Source organism: Lynx canadensis, chromosome A2 (assembly GCF_007474595.2).
Source record: "Lynx canadensis isolate LIC74 chromosome A2, mLynCan4.pri.v2, whole genome shotgun sequence".
NCBI classification, from domain to species: domain Eukaryota; kingdom Metazoa; phylum Chordata; class Mammalia; order Carnivora; family Felidae; genus Lynx; species Lynx canadensis.
The window spans coordinates 111424025-111442074 of NC_044304.2; the positions used below are offsets into that span (position 1 = coordinate 111424025).

An 18050-nucleotide genomic window follows, 5' to 3' on the forward strand; every position below is an offset into this window, starting at 1 on the left:
ACAGGTAGAAATAAAGGGTATTTGGGTGCCTGGGTGGCTCATTTGGTTACGTCTGACTTCGGCTCAGGTCATATCTCACGGTTCATGAGTTTGAGCCCCACATAGGGCTCTCTGCTGTCAGCACAGACCTGGCTTCAGATCCTCTGTCTCTCTCTGTCCCTCCCCGCCTCAAAAATAAAAAAAATTAAAAAAAAAAAAGAAAGGATATTTTATTGGTTTAATCAATAAGAATTAGTGGTTGACTGGATGTTGGTCATGAATTTATTTCCTTTAAAAATTTTGAAGTTATTTTTAAAAATATTAAAGCCATTTCAATAAAGCATTGCAGTAAGACAAAATGTTTTTTAAAATAGTTTTTTCTTTTTTTTTTTTTTTTATGTTCTTAATATATTTTGAGAGAGAGCATAAGCGGGGTAGGGGCAGAGAGAAAAGGAGATACAGAATCTGAGGCAGGCTCCAGGCCCTGAGCTGTCGGCACAGAGCCAGAGATGGGGCTCGAACTCATGGACGGTGAGATCACACCCTGAGCCAAAGTAGGAGGCTTAACCTCCTGAACCACTCAGGTGTTCCATGGTAGTAACACAAAACTTCTAAGTGAAGTTAATATGTAATTTAGTATAAGTGAAGTTAATATGTTGTGACTTTGTATCTCACTTTGCTTATCTTTTTAAAAATGTTTTTAAAATTGTGGTAAAATATACATTGCATAAAATTTACCATCTTAACTATTTTTAAATGTACAGTTTTTGCTAATTACCTTCAAGTTGCTTTTCAACCAGTCTCCAAAACTCTTTTCATCTTGTAAAACTAAACCTCTATACTCCTTAAACAGCAACTCCCTCTCTCCTCCCTCCAGCCTCTGGCAACACTTGTTCTACTTTCTGTTTCCATGAATTTGACTGTTCTAGGTACCTTATGTAAGTGGAATCATGCAGTATTATTATTATTATTATTTTGTAATTGGCTTATTTCCCATAGCATAATATTGTAAGTTTCATCCACATTGCAGCACATGTCAGAATTTTCTTCATTTTTAAGCTGGATTATATCTATATCTATCTATCTATCTATCTATCTATCTATCTATCTATATCCATCCATCTATCTATATAGATACAGATATAGATATTCGTGTACACACACACACACACACACACATACACTACATTTTGTTTATCCCCTCATCTGTCAAGGCACCCTGGTTGCTTCTACCTTTGAGCTGTTGTGAATAAGGCTGCTGGAACCCTGGGTGAACCATTTGCTTATCTTTAAAGTGAAGATAACAATAAGGCCTACCTCCTGGGGGGGTTTTGTGAGAATTTAACATAATGATTTGTGTGAAATAATTACCTAATGAACTTTAGTTATTTACATTGCCTCTGGGTGAAAAAGAGAGAAATAAAGATTAGGCTTAGGGGAAGGAAGGAGGCCTTCTGTGCTCTTGGTGACCTGAACTAATACAGCCTAACTGGGGAAACAAGACTGAAGTCTTCTAGTTAGGGCACCCTTCCATCCACCTCCCCCACTTCTGCTCTGATCTATTTCCAGGCTTACCATACAGCAATTTCATTATTCATAGTGCTTTTGATGTAAACCAAAGTTTGATTTTTAAACTAAGAAGAGGATCACATTGCAAAGTATTTTGAATGCTGAGGAAAGGTTATCTTACATGAAATTTTAGGCTTTTTCATTTTATGATTCAAACACATTAGTGGTTGCAAGACCCAAAATAGACACATTTTAGTGAAAAAGCAGCTTAAATGGTAGTTGCTTTCTGACAGATGGAGGAATTTAGTTCATATCTAAATATGAGCTTTGTTTATTTTTATCAGATTACCAACTCTGCAAATTGGATTAATGTGTAATTTTAAGCACGGCGGGCATAAAACTTTATAGAAGGGTTTTATATTTCTAGCATTTCCAACTTATTATTTTTTAATTTTTACAACTGATGTTCAGGCAGTAGCATATTTTTGCTCTGTTTTTTTTCAAAATTGACATATCAAATATGCTATCTCTCTGATAGACTCCTTGAAAGAAATGGTCTAGGATCACATCTGCCTAAGATCTTGCAGTTCACAGGGAGAGAGAAGCTCAAACTGCTGCTAGGAGTTTGTGAACGAAAATAAGGCTTTGGTGTTTTCCCATTCCCAAACCCACATGATTTTAGATCTGTGTTCAAGGTCACTGTTGGACCCTTTAACAAGCCTAGCTCTGGGCTTAAGGCCAGTGATTCCTGGGCCTCTGCCATCATTCTGTCTTTTAGAGTAGGGAATAGAAATCTGAATTCAACATCTATGTAATCCCTTCCTCTAGCTTCATGTGTCCCTATGTAACTTTTTAGTTTTTCTTGTCATCTAGATATCAAAGTGACAGGTTTTGGCACTTCTAGGTAGTGGTCCCTCAACTAATGGGGTGTAAAGGTGTAAGGACCACCACACTCCTGGCTCCTGCTCTCCAGCATCAGCAAAAAAGGAATTTTCTGGGGGAAAAGGCAGAATATAGCATGAAAAAAATAGTTGCAGCTGAGTTTGAAAAACACAACTGAATATGTCTTTCCATTAGATGAGTTCATAATTTTACTTTGGCTTCTAATTTGAAGGAAAACTAGCAGCATAGCACGGGCATAACGGATAGAACCCTGACATATTTCAGAAGGTACACAGATGATTTCATCCAGCTCTAGGCCCTATCCCATTTATTGGGGATGCTATATTTGAACACTAGGGTAGGTACACCCTGTGAGGAGGACCAAAGACTGAGTGGGCAATTCCCTGTGTTTTCTACATTCTACATCATCAGGGGAATTGTGTTTTCAGAGCCTGCTTTCTTTCCTCCTATTACTAACTCCAACTGTCCTAGGGAGAGGTTTTATTAGGTTGACTTTAGCCAAAACAACTGAAGTGTTTTTCTAAGACAGTCACAGCCCTTAGATAATCTAAAAACTGTTCAAACATTTGTATGATCCCTGCTAACTCCAAGACCTAATTGTGCCGTTCTTTACTTGTGGATGCAAGTTACACCTGGCAGAATTTAATGTGCCCCTTTATAGTGGCAGACTTATCAAATCTGAGTGGCACAGGCATTCTGGATGCAACCGCAGGCTCTAGGGACAACTTAATGTCAGAGTTACATGGATGTTAAGAAGCAGCATTGTATCAAGAGGGAAACCACAATAATTATAAGAGTATCAAAATGGCAGATTCACTGAATACAGTTCAGTTATGATTCTCTTGATCAAGAAATTGAGTTTACATTCATATTTCTTGCAATTTGTTGGTATGAGTATATGGAATAATATTTTATATTTTTGAAATCAATGAACAAAGATTATAAAAATAATGTTAAACCACTGAAATGATCTGGAGCTAGAGATCCCGACTAGTTTCCCATTCCCTGAATCAGTCTTCTTATTTTAGCTGACTTCTGGCTTCAATCTATGTACTGATATTTAGTTACAGAACAATTAATTCAAGCTTTAATGGAAATTCATTAAAAATGCACAAACCTAGCTACAGTGCCATGCAAAAATTTTCCAGATAATAGTTTATATTTACTGTCTGTTTACTGGCTTTTAAGACCCTTTCAGTGATATTCAAGGGAATATTATGTTTTGTTTAAAAAATATAGATAAAAATAACTTAAATGATTATCGCATTAATTTTTTAGGCATAGTAATTATTATAATCCTAGAAAAACATTTAGTACTTACATCTGTAAAATGCTTCATTAACCAAATTTCTCTTTTGGCATGCTTTAGTAATTATTCTCAATAACATTGACAATAATTTATTTATTTTTGAGAGAACGAGAGGGGTAGGGCGTGAGCAGGGGAGGGGCAGAGAGAGAAGGAGACACAGAATCTGAAGCAGGCTCCAGGTTCTGAGCAAGCTGTCAACACAGAGCCCAATGTAGGGCTCGAACCCACAAACCATAAGATCATGACCTGAGCTGAAGTCAGACTCTTAACCAACTGAGCCACCCAGGTGCCACAATAGATTAACATTATAAGTCTATAATCTATATCAGTAATTTATGTGTACTAAATTTAATATTTTACTGAGTGTGTACTTACTTTTCAAATGTCCTCCTATATTTTAGGCTGATTTAGTTTAAAACTTGCATGTACATCTTTGGAACATCTGTTGATGAAACAATAAGTGAAAATTAATGCAAGTCTTTGATAATTTATTATTCAACTTTATTTGACATATTTATTTTAATATATTTGTGTTTATTATAAAAGTAATTCATATTTATTGAGAAAATTTAAAAAATATATAGAAAAATAAAAAATGACAATTTATCACTGTAATAACCAGATAATATTTGGTTAGCATTTAGATGTGTTTTACATGTATTCCTAAATAGTATAATCTTTATTAATATCCATGGCTTTATATGTCTATTCACCTAAATATATTATGGAAATGAAATTGCTGGGTGGCTAACCACAAATATATACATATATCTTTCCTACTCATGTGAGCAAGACTCCCTGTGTCTATAGCCATATTACATGGCTTTTCTCTCTTTCTCTCCTTTCCCCCAACTCCATACTCACACAGCTGATTAGGGGGATAAGTGGCCTAACCAGGGCCAATGAAACCTTTATCTAGGGGATTTGGAACTGGAATTAATAGATTCCAGCCTAACACTCCTTAGTCTGTTGGACACAAGGAAACCAAACATTTTCTGACATGTAGACCGGAAGTCAGAGAAAGTCAGGTTGCAGCAGGGGACGGAGGTAAGGCAAACCAGTGGAAAAGAACAGAATTCAGAAACAGGGAGGGGGTTCTAAATACCATGAAGGCCATGGTTAATGTTTCCAAGGCTCCAATAAATTCCTGTCTTTTTTTTTGTGATACGTTTCTTTTTTGCTTAACTGAGCTGGAGTGGGTTTTATTTATTTTAATAGCAGAATAACCTTAACTAACATAATGTTTCTATAAACTATTTTATTTAGCAACATATTGTGGACATTTCCCAATCTTATTAAATATTTTTTCTAAAAATTTATTTTTACTTTGTGATTATTTGCTTGTCCAAACTGCCAGAAGTGTAGGTACTCTGTTAAAGAGTATGAATATATACACAGCTGTTTGTCAATATTTACTAATTCCTAGAAGGAGCTATGAATCAGTGAATTCTCTTATACTTTTACCAGTACTGGGTATTATTAGTAACAAATATTTTAAATTGACATTTTCAACTTTGTGGGAAATCAAATAGCCATGTCCTGGGTTAGGAGATCATAAGGAACACATTGCAAAGCAGAACTCTGCTTTCTGGCCTTGCTGAAAACAGCTTTCACTTGTCTAGTTAATGTATACCTAAGGGGCATGCCTTGCCTGTTATCTAATGTATATCTAGGGGTTGGGTCCTGCCTGTGCTCATAAATTCCTTAGACCATGTTATCATATAGAATATCTTATCTTGTTTTCCACCCTGTTTTCTACATCTCCACTTTTGTAGTCTTGGGAATGTCTTAACTTGTTTTTCTGCAGGCTTTCAATACCTTCTTACTGGCACGTAGCCCACTGATGCATTGCGTACTCTTTTTCTAAATGGACACTTAATAAATAGGCAAGCTTGACAGCAGCTTGGAGAACTTCCCTTAGTATCCCTTTCACCTCTTTTGACTTCCATAGAGTCTTGAGTAATACTTTCTGCCACCCTTGGCTTTGCTGGACAAAGCCAAGAGCAGAACAGACACTTGGTGACCCCAATGTGATAGTGATAGCTTTGAGAGGAAGATTTTCAGGCAGCAGAATCAACATGTTCAGGAGACGAAAGTGAAACCATCTAGACTTCAAACAGACCTCATCTCGGTAAGGGACAGCAGTGCCTGCTTGGGATAGCTGCCAACGTGTCTAGTATTCAGTGAGAGTATTTCTTTTCTCCTTCTTTACTATGGGTCAACAAATGATAACAAAACAGCTATTGTATTTAAAAACTTTACAGCAGCTTTTAAAGGTGGTTCATTGTATTGTTACAGAAGATCAATTAATTAAATTGTTAGCAGCAATATGAGACATCTACCCCTAGTTTCCCAACCATGGTACAATTGATTTAGATCTACAAGAACAAGAAGGAAGACGTTTAAAAAGAAAACATAAAAAGGGAGAAAAGGTTCCTGCTCCCATTTTAGTGACCTGGAGTTTAGTCCCTACGGCATATTGTATGTTACATGTATCTCTAGAGAAGGAACAAATTAAGAAAGAAAACCTAACATCCGCCTCTCCTCTGTCACCTCCTACAACGGATGACCTTCCTCCACCATCTCCTCCTGTCCCTATTCCTCCCGATTGCTTAAAACCAATACCTGTATGGGAGGGACATAAACCATGGGTTATGCAGCAATGTTTACCAGAGGGATATGCTACTGGGGAGTTTCATACATTCCCCGTCATTACTACTGCTGGACATCAACCTAGGAATGATTCCCTCCCTTTTACTGTCTGTAGGGAATTGAAATGAAGTGTTGCTGAGAACAGTGTCCAAAGCTCCTTTACTAAGGAGATAATTGAAGCAATAGGAAATGGATATGAAATGACCTGTTGGGATTGGAAGGCATTAACAAAAATCATACGTCCCTCTGCTCAGCATGCTGTGTGGACTTTAGAAATCAAGAGGGTTGTGCCACACAGACAATTCATAATCGAGATTTGGGTATCCCGATAAGAGTAGAAATACTACAGGGCCTCGAGTGCTTTTCATCTGGACTCTGAGCTGGTACAAACTTGGTGAATACTCTCTCTTTTCTTTTTTTTTTTTTTTCTTTTTTAACGTTTATTCATTTTTGAGAGACAGAGAGAGACAGAGCATGAGCGGGGAAGGGGCAGAGAGAGAGGGAGAGACAGAATCTGAAGCAGGCTCCAGGCTCTGAGCTGTCAGCATAGAGGCCGATGAGGGGCTTGAACTCATGAACTGTGAGATCATGACCTGAGCTGAAGTTGGACGCACAACCGACTGAGCCACCCAGGCACCCCAAATACTCTCTCTTTTCTTCCATTACTTTTATTTCAGGGGCTTTTCAAGGAGTACAGTCTTATTGGAACACTTTCATGTCCGTCGCTTAGGTTGCAGTCCTCTAGCCCATGACTACTCTACGGGAGGAGAAAGCCTGCCTTTTGGCTGGAAGTTTGTACCCTGGCTAGAATGGTAATAAGACCCAGAAACTTGATGCCCTTTCTTTATTCCTGTTCTTATACAAAGTTGTCTTTCTTGGGCAAGGGACGGCCACCTAAGTGACCAGCACAGCTGCCAACCTTAAGACTCCTGTGTGAGGTTTCCTCCTCATTGGTCTAACGTGATCCCTTCCACATCCCTGGTCTAGCTGCTTCTGGCTGCATGACCTCCACTGGGAACCAGCCAAAACTGGTACCCAATTGAATTAAAACCCAACAGGGGACTGTTTACTAGGAAGTTGGCTGTAAAGACTATATGTGTTGGAATGTTGCTTAGATCATGATAGATTTCGTTCTTTACTGTTTTCTATCAATGTCCTCTGTCAACTACCTAAATTACAAAATTGGGTGCAAGTTAATGATACATATACTGGAAAGCATAATAATAGTGCAAATAGTGCACCATACACAAATTTCTTAGCTTTTTAGAGTATTTATAGATTAAAATTAAATTTTATTAAAATATTAAATATAAGCTTTTTTAAGTTAAAGCCCCAAATATAAGATGCAAGCTAGACAACCAATAATTTTAAAAAAAATTACAATCTTGCAAAGTATAAAAAGGGGAAGAATTTTTTTATGAAATATTGCATTAAAATGCTGAAATTCTGGACTTTTTCCTCTGAGTGGAGAAAAATTACACTTATAATTACCAGACTGTCATTGGTTATCCCATATTTCCTTAGATACTCATAAAGACCTCAAATGGAAGATTTTAAGTAATGTTCAGTGTTGAGCTTTTTAAAATCTAGACATTATTTGTTAAAATGTGAATAGTGGCTGAATAACTTATTTAGAAAAATCTGTTTTCTAAAAATAAAGACACTAGAATATAAGGATAAACCTAAAAGAATATTTATTAAAACTTAATTTTGGTACCAAGTATCCTCATGAAAATGGGTAATATATGAATTTCTATTACTGATTGATTCAATTATGATATATCTCCATATGGAATATGATGTTGCTATATAAAATCTACATATAGGGGTGCCTGGGTGGCTCAGTTGGTTGAGCGTCCGACTGGATTTCAGCTCAGGTCATGATCCTGGGTTGGTGGGATTGAACCCCCCATGGGACTCCACGCTGAGCATACAGCCTACTTAAGATTCTCTCTCTCTCTCTCTCTCTCTCTCTCTCTCTCTCTCTCTCCCTCTCTCTCTCTCTCTCTCTGTTTCTCTCTCTCTCCCTCTCCCTCTCTCCTTCTCTTCCTCTTTCCCTCTCCCCTGCTCATGCACACACTCTCTCTCTCTCTCTAAAAAAAAAAGCTACATATAAGTATATATGTCTATGCTTCATGGAGAAGGTGTAAGAAGGATATATCTAAAAGTGTTTTTAAAAAGTATGAACACCTGTTTATTATTTGGGGACAGTGGGTTGGGAGAGAGGGAGGAAAAGATTATGAACATTGCTTTACACATTTCTTTATTGACTTATTATCTGTGTGTATGATTGTTCTTGTAATTAGAAAAAAAAACCTTTGAAACATATTTAAAGAAATAAAAAAGAAAGAAGGAAATAAATGAGTTAACATAAATCATGTAATTTAGGAAAAAACAAATGCTTTCTTTCTGATAGTTGCTGTTAACTACCCCTACCACCAATAATTAGATTTTTTAATTGAATTTTTATTTTGAGATAAATGCAGATTCACCTGAAGTTATAGAAATTATTCAGAGATCCTGTGAAGTCTTTACCCAATTTCCTCCCTTGATAACATACTAGAAAAACTGTAATATAGTATTGCACCAAGATACTAAGATCACAGGTCTTATTTAAATTTCCCATCTTTATGTGTACTCATATGTGTGTGGGTGTATTTAATTCTACACAGTGTTATCATTTATGTAGGTTCGTGTATCCACTCCTGCAATCAAGACATAGAACAGTTCCAACACCGTGAAGATCTTTATTATGATTTTTTTATATCTGTATCTGTCTTCCTCCTCCACCCCATCCCTAACCCATGGCAGCAACTACTCTCTTCTTTATTTCTCTGGTTTTGTCATTTCAAGAATATTATATAAATGGAATAATACATTAAGCAACCTTTTGGAATTGATCTTTTTTTATTCAGCATTATTCCCTTGAGATTCATCCAAGTTATAGATTATATCAATAGATTCCCCCCCCCCCTTTTTATTGATGAGTCATATTCTGTGGTATGGGTATGCCAGGGTGTTTAACCATTCACCCACTGAAGGACATGTGGGTTGTTTCCAGTTTTTGCCTATTATGAGTAAAGTGGCTATAAACTTTCATGTACGAGTTTTTGTATAAATACGTATCTTCACTTCTCTGTGATAAATGCCTAGGAGTGCAATTGCTAGGTTGTATGTTAGTTGCATATTTAGTTTTTTTAAAGAAAACTGCCAGACCGTTTTCCAGATAGGTTGCACCAGTTTACATTCTTACCAGCAATGTATGAGCAATCTACTTCCTTTGCATCTTCATCAGCGTTTGATGTGCTTGTTATTTTATAGGAATTTTGATAGGTGTTCATTGTGTTTTAAGATGTTGCTTTGAGTATTCTTTATTCTAAGAGTCTAAGATCTCTAGGCTTATAAAGATAAAATGAACCTTAAAAAGCTTTTAATCCCAAAGGATATATAAATATCTAAAGTAGAACTTCAGTTCCTCATATTTTTTGAGTCTTTCCTCGAAAAACTGAAGGCATATATCATTGTTACTACCTCAGGTAAAGTATGAAAATTACAAAATTCCAGTTATTTCAACAAATATAGCAAATATTTATTGAGTGCCTAATGTACAATAAGCACAATTCTAGGTGCTGACACTATGGGAATGAAAAAAATAAAATGCCTGCTCAAATGGGAAGTATATTATTGTTGATGTCTAGGGACACCTAATAAATAACACCCCCCCACCCCCTACCCCAATTGATTTGAAAACAACCAGTAGGCACAGGAGTTGGGAAAACCAGAGATTAAACTGTGTCCTAAATTACTGACAAAACTATTTGGAGAATATAGCTCAGGTTGGTGGAAATAATGGGCTTCAGATCACTGTATCTGATCTTCAGCAGAATTCCCTGCAAAGGCACAAGAAATTGTGGAAAGGCAGAGGCCACCACCCCCAATGCTCCTTATTCGGGAACACCCAGTACAGATATTCTCTGAGGTAGGTTTGTCCCAAAGAAAGGATTCAGAAGGGCTGGGCCAGATATTCTCAGGTTTTCCCTCATAACTTCATCCTTCAGACAGAGTCAAGTATTTTACTCTAATAGAAGCTTCTTCACAGAGAAACCAAAGGACTGGGGAATGGAAATTCTCCCTTAATTATATTACTAATCATCTTCGGCTAAGATTTAAAGTAAAAAAGATCTTATAATGCTGCCTCACTTATCCTTCCAATTTATTGGGTGACTTTTATTCTGGAATATATTGGCTACTATTTGCAGACTCCCACATAGCTTTTCTTAAATGTAAATATGGAGTCTACTTGGAAGGTTGACAAAGAGGAATAGGAAATCCCAAGAAGAGTGGCCGTATGTTACAAATTAGACATATATTTACTTAAATTATATAATAGGTTTGGGGTTTGAAGGAATACAATAAATGTTACTTTTGTTTTCCTTCTGAGTTTAATACCAATTTAGAGATAGACACAAACCATTTAGACAGATGGCTATCAAAATATGAGCTTAACGCAGATGAGTGATACATCGCAGGATGTGGCAATGATGACATGTTGATCCTCAGAATTAGGTTTACCCACCAAGTTACAGACAGACTTAACCAGCCACAGACTTCCCTACATGGGCATTCTTGTCTTGTAAAATGTATGCCTTGGAAGAGCAAACCAGAATGGATTCTCAATGTAGACAGGAAGGTTTTCAAAAGGAAGAAAAGTGAGGGGACTGAGGGTCAATTTCTTGTTGCACATCCTGTTAGTCAGGTACAGCTCTCCATCCTGTCCTTCTCTCCCAGAGGATGGGGAGAGACTAGAAGTGTTCAGCAGAAATCTCACTTTAGGGAAATTTGAATAGTGAGGAATAAATATTTCTTTCTAATGGTACATAACTTAAAACTAAATTCTGGGGAGAGGGGCGCCTGGGTGGCGCAGTCGGTTAAGCGTCCGACTTCAGCCAGGTCACGATCTCACAGTCCGTGAGTTCGAGCCCCGCGTCAGGCTCTGGGCTGATGGCTCAGAGCCTGGAGCCTGTTTCCGATTCTGTGTCTCCTTCTCTCTCTGCCCCTCCCCCGTTCATGCTCTGTCTCTCTCTGTCCCAAAAATAAATAAACGTTGAGAAAAAAAAAAAAACAAACTAAATTCTGGGGAGATATGCTGATGTGTGGCTTTTCAAAAGTAAAATAAATAAAATAATTAAAAAGTAAATTAACAAAAATAAATAATTAAAGCTAATTAAACTTAAAAATGATGTTGGAGGAATATGGAAAATAAGGACAAGAAATGTATAAGGTAAGTTGTGTGTGGAGTGTGGGCAGATGCATCAAAAATTAAGAAACTTTTAGAAAAGTACAGCATAGAGAATGTAGTCAATAATATTGTGATAATGTTATCTGGTGACAGATGATAACTATATTCATCATGGTGAGCTTTCCATAATGTGTAGAATTGTCAAACACTATGTTGTATACGTAAAAGTAATATAACATTGTCCACTATACCTCAATTAAAAAATAATTTAAATAACTGGGGCACCTGGATGGTTCAGTCGATTAAGTGTCTGACTTTGGCTCAGGTCATGCTCTCACAGTTTGTGAGTTCGAGCCCCATGTCGGGCTCTGTGCTGACAGCTCAGAGCCTGGAGCCTGCTTCAGATTCTTTGTGTCCCTCTCTCTTTCTCTCCCTCTGTTTCTCTCTCAAAAATAAATAAATGTTAAAAAAATAATTAAAAAACAATAATTTAAAATACCTTAAAAATAAGGTAAAGTTGCTGGGGCCTTCTGTTGCCTGTTAACATGAAAGCAGATACGTTTGCCAATCAGTATATGAATTTGATAAATTGTGTGTTCATAAAACCTTAAATTATCAGTAGCTTCAAGAAGAGTCTTCATGATTAATGAAATATAATTCAATAGGTGATGAATCATTAGTGATGACTGAGGTTTGCTACATGCCAGGAGATAATGAATAGGGGATTTTTGGACATCATATAGTAAGTTTTGCATTGTAATGTTATTTGTATTATTATTTAGAATCCAATACATGTATCCCTTTTCTCTAATCTCTGCTAAGCAAACTACCAAAGGTTGGATCAGCATAGATCCAGTGGAGTGGAGTACAGGCTTCACGGATTTTCTAGAGAAGGGAGAATGTCTGTAAGCCCTTCATGGGATACCAAAAGATGTATATATCAATTATCCCTGCAACTTGTTAAAATAGATAATATCAGCTTCCATTCTAAAATATTCTGATTCAGTAGATCTGGACTGTGTCTATGGAATCAGTCTTAGTAACAGGCTCCACATATGTTACTAATGAAAGTGATTCTTGAGAAGATCTGTAGGGACTGTGCACATTCTCTTTCATGCTTTGTACCATCATTAACTATGCTGTCAACACTTAGCATTAAATATGTAGTGTTTTCCTTCAAACAACTACATTAAATATGTAGTGTTTTCCTTCAAATGTCAATGCTGTGACATTCTGGAGCCGCTCATCCCATTTGTACCCCCAGAAGTGATAGAAAGATCATCTCTGGAAGACCATTTTTAAGGCTATTCTTATTTTTGAATTTGGGAAGTTTATCAGTACTGAGAAAGTAGTTAGTACAAACTATTGCTTTGTTTCCTGGGGTGCAATTAGATATTTTTTCAGATACATTTTAATGTTATGAAATCCTGTTTTCTTTTGACTTCTTTCTCATTGAGTGGTTTTCTTCTGTTCAGAAATAAAGCAGATGTTACCTTGACTGAAGGGATGGTGAGGGAAGGTACTGATGCTTTTTTTTTTTTTTTTTTTGAGTCTATAGTGGAAAATACTATTAAAAGAGTTGAAGAGTTTTCAAAATCCCTTAAACTTTTATCAACACATCCAGGTTGCTAAATATCATAGAACAGAACAGTTGGGAGACGGTCAGATGCAAAAAGTTCTTGTACTAGGGTGAAACCTTAAAGGGCATGGGCAAACATGTATATTGTTTGGAGATTATGTATTGGCATTAGAAGTCTGCTCATTTAGGCATAGTCCAGAGAAGCTTGAGACTCCAGCAGAAACATAGCTTTCTGCGCAAGCCTTGGCCATAGTTAGAATAGGTTAATTAGACAGATGAACCAAAAACTATACTCCTGGTCATAGCCTGTTCATGCCATGTGGAAGATCCACAAATTTCTGGTTGCTTGTGGGGGAGAAAAAGGAACCATTGAGGAGGCTGTTGCTAGAGGGTCACATACAGTCCCTTGATTCCCAGTTGCATCAGGAAGAAAGGTAGGAAAGGAGAGAAATTAGAAAGACTAGGATGTTCACATGAAAGAGACTAAATAACTAGCTAGCCAGCTAACTAAACCAGAAAACAGGAAGAAACCATTGATTGAATGTTTAAACACATTTCCCCCCTAAAATTTTATTAGGCATGAGTGGGCATATACAGTGATAATCTACCTCTAAATCTGAATATTCATTATGAGGTTCTGTCTTTCTGTTCAGTCTACCCTGAGATGCAGTCTACCAAGCATGAGGTGGGAAATTCACATGGATTAGCCCTCAGAGTTCTCAGTTATTTGTGAAAAGTGCCAATGTTGAGTACCAGCAGAATGTTGGCATTTAAAGAATGCTATCACCACCATACCACGAAAATAGTTGCCAGGAATAAAGTAGCTTCATAAAAATACATGTTTCATCCACAAAGATTTTCCATCAGCTTTCCACTATTTTTAATTTCAGCAATTTTTAAAATAACATATGAGGTTGTGAGTAAAACTAAATTGAATTCCTGGAATCCTAAGATATAAGATAGAGCCCTTGAAATAAAAGATGAAGTCCCAAATTTTCTGTCTCTCTGTCCTGGTGGCTTTAGAGCCAATGGTAAGATTGTGTGGTGATAGCTATCTCTTTTTCAAACATTTATTTTCTCCCATTCACTAAAAAACAAAACAAAACAAAACAAAACACCAATAGAGAGTCTAAGTTGTGGCCAAATTATCCATATCACTAATGTAATTTTCATTTCACTTTGAGATGATTTTTATAATTAAAATCTCTTGCTGTTTTTGACCAATTACAAATAAATGGGGACCACAAATCTAACTATACCATAAATTTACCAGAACCTGTGGTGCAGTTTTAAAGATTGTTGCTTGTGGAAATAATGACTGTTATTATTTCCACATCTAGATGTGTTCCCAACTAGACCATGGCACAGATTGTAAGTCATTCATTCTTTTCTCAAGGTGGCAGTAATTACTTTCACATGATTCTGTAGTGATCTTGATTGCCCTGCCTTTGTAGGCTGTGGCCCATTCATTTAGTAAATATGGGGGGAAACAAGGTATTTGGAGAATTTCATCCTTTTATTCTCTTTTCAAAAGAGAGAGCATGAGATTTTCTTAATATGTCTCCTTCACAGATCTTATCTTTGTGGCAAAAGTACTAAAATAACCTGAAAGAGTGGTAAGTATTCAGGTATCCACATTTTTAATAGCCATGCCATGAAATGTCATGTTTTAACTTTCTTTTCCTCTAAACAATCTAGTGAGCTAAGTCTGAGCATCATCAGACTCTGTCACATCTTAAAGTAATGGACCTCGCATACTGCTATTTGCTGAACAAAACTCTTTCTTTTATTTATCTTATAATTACGTTTATTGTGTTGCAAAAAGTTTCTGTTTCCATCATGTCACTGTTAAAACAGGTCAGTGCATACTTAATTCATTATATAAACTCTTCCTATAAAGACACCTGTCATATGATTGAGCTCCCCCCCCCCCCCCCCCCCGGCAATCTATCATGACCTGATCTTGAGATTTTTAATTGTATCTACAAAGATCCTTTTTCCAGTAAGGTCATACTCATAGGTATTGGGGATTAAGACTTAGACGTATTTTTTTTTATTGGCAGTGGTGGTGCCAATCAACTCACTACATATCAACTCACTACCTTGACTTAATATTAGTTTATTTGTTTGTGCTCATTTTCACTCCCCCTCCCATTAGAATGTCAAGCGAGAACAAGGATTAAATATGTTTTGTTTATATTAGTGCCTTGAGCAATTTCTGGCATACAGTGGAGCTGGATAAATATACAGTATGTTGAATGAATAAAAGGGGAAACTGGACAAGATATAGGAGTTATAATTGGAGTCAAAAGAAAAACTAGGGAAAGAGAATTTGGAAATTGGGTCAGATTTGTGTGAAGAAATACACAAGTGTCTATTCGTGTCTCCTGCCCATTTCTTCACTGGATTATTTGTTTTTTGGGTGTTGAGTTTGATAAGTTCTTTATAGATTTTGGATACTAACCCTTTATCTGATATGTCATTTGGAAATATCTTCTCCCATTCTGTCAGTTGCCTTTTAGTTTTGCTGATTGTTTCCTTCGCTGTGCAGAAGCTTTTTATTTTGATGAGGTCCCAGTAGTTCATTTTTGCTTTTGTTTCCCTTGCCTCCAGAGATGTGTTACTAGGCAATCAAAAAGAATGAAATCTTGCCATTTGTAACTACGTGGATGGAACTGGAGGGTATTATGCTAAGTGAAATTAGTCAGCCAGAGAAAGACAAAAATCATATGACTTCACTCATATGAGGACTGTAAGAGTTAAAAAAGATGAACCTAAGGGAAGGGAAACAAAAATAATATAAAAACAGGGAAGGGGACAAAACAGAAGAGACTCACAAATATGGAGAACAAACTGAGGGTTACTGGAGGGGTTGTGGGAGGGGAGATGGACTAAATGGGTAAGGGGCAGTAAGGAATCTACTGAAATCACTGTTGCACTATATGCTAACTAATTTGGATGTAAGTTTAAAAAAATAAAAAAAAAAACAAGTTATTAAAAAAAAATAAATACAGAAAAGAATGGTGCCCTGAAGTAAAGAGTGTTTGCATAATTAGGGAGTGATTGCTAATATCAAGTGTCGAGTTGAAAGAAGCATGAAAAAAGGCCTCCTAATAATTGTATGTTAGAATTCTTTTGGTTCCAGTGAAGATCTTCATATCATGTGGAAATATGTCCAAAGCTGAGACAGGTTTTGCTTATGTATTCTGGTATCTTTGTGGCTCTTTCACCACCTTGTTAGAGTAAGATAAAACAGATCAAGAAGGAATTATTTCCTGTCACTGGATTAGAAATCATTGACTTTCTTTTTTTTAGTAGTATTCTTATGGAATCTCTTACCTTCTGGACCCATTGAATTATCAGTCTACCTCTCCTGTGTAGATTTGGTGTTTGATAATTATTGGAGCCTATCAGTATGTGTATTATTTCCCAACTCTACTTTTTAAACTGAACAAATGTTTTTACCCTCGTTAGTTCTTTTCTGCTAATTCCACTGCACATATTCTGTTATGATGTTTTGTAACATTTCTTTTCCATTGATCATATCTAAACAGCAGAATTTAAAATAATTAAAAAAATAAATTGAGCCTATTCTTTTTTTTCTTTTCAACGTTTATTTATTTTTGGGACAGAGAGAGACAGAGCATGAACGGGGGAGGGGCAGAGGGAGAGGGAGACACAGAATCGGAAACAGGCTCCAGGCTCTGAGCCACCAGCCCAGAGCCTGACGCGGGGCTCGAACTCACGGACCGCGAGATCATGACCTGGCTGAAGTCGGACGCTTAACCGACTGCGCCACCCAGGCGCCCCGAGCCTATTCTAAATAGAAACATGCAAGTTGTTTCTAGTATATAAATAGTAGCACTTAGATGTGAAAAGTAAATATGTAGAGGTATGTGTTTGATTCAGTAATTATAAGAATTTATTAAGTTTTGGATGATAGTGCAACATGCCTATAACATGTCATTTGCAGTTCTGTAGCTGCTTTGTTGATGAAGAGAAACATGTACACAATAATGTAAGCACTTCAATATTAACTACATTGGAAATAAGATGAGTTTATCATGTGCCAGTGTTCCAAGTGTTATTATCTTACAACATTTTGATTGTTCTAGCTTAATTTTTGAATGTATGTGTGCTATATAATTTATATAATCCACATTTTGCCTGGTACAATTTATCAAATGTAAGACTGTCCAATTTTTTAAAATAATTCCAGCCTATATCATGTGGACATTACATATTTAGGAAAACAAATTACTTTCTTTAAATAAATAAATAGATGCAATCATTCTTTAGTTTCTAGAAAATCTAAATAATTGCTTTATAAATTTTAATCAAAATAATTCACTCAGATTTTTAAAAAAATTGTTTGAAATTAGTGTTTTCCTTGGAATTATAGCATTTAATTATCTTCCTTTTTTTTTAAAAAAATTAATGTTTATTTATTTTTGAGAGAGAGAGAGAGAGAGAGACAGAATGTGAGTGGGGGAGGGGCAAAGAGACAGGGAGACGGAGAATCCGATCCAGGCTCTAGCTGGCCCGAGCTGTCAGCACAGAGCCTGATGCGGGGCTCGAACTCATAAACCATGAGATTATGACCTGAGCCAAAGTCCGGTCAGACGCTCAACCAACTGAGCCATCAGGTGCCCCAGATTTAATTTTCTATTAGCGTCTTCAAATAGGACTACATTCATTTATGCAAATTATTTCTTAATTATTTTATAGATATATAGTAGTAACTATAGGGAAACACTGTTATACAAACTGTATTATGTTATGCCCAGAATTCGTGATCCCCCAAAGGCCACCAGGGAGCAGAATCTGATGCAAAAGCAAAGAGCCTTTATTCAAGCTAGCTCGAGCTCAATCTTCTACCT

At 36.5% G+C, this 18050-nt stretch overlaps 1 pseudogene; it reads right to left on the reverse strand.

Moving 5' to 3' along the window:
* The window catches only part of LOC115501670, a 61897-nt pseudogene extending 52204 nt beyond the window's left edge, over window positions 1-9693 (reverse strand).
* Window positions 9694-18050: the final 8357 nt, after the last annotated feature.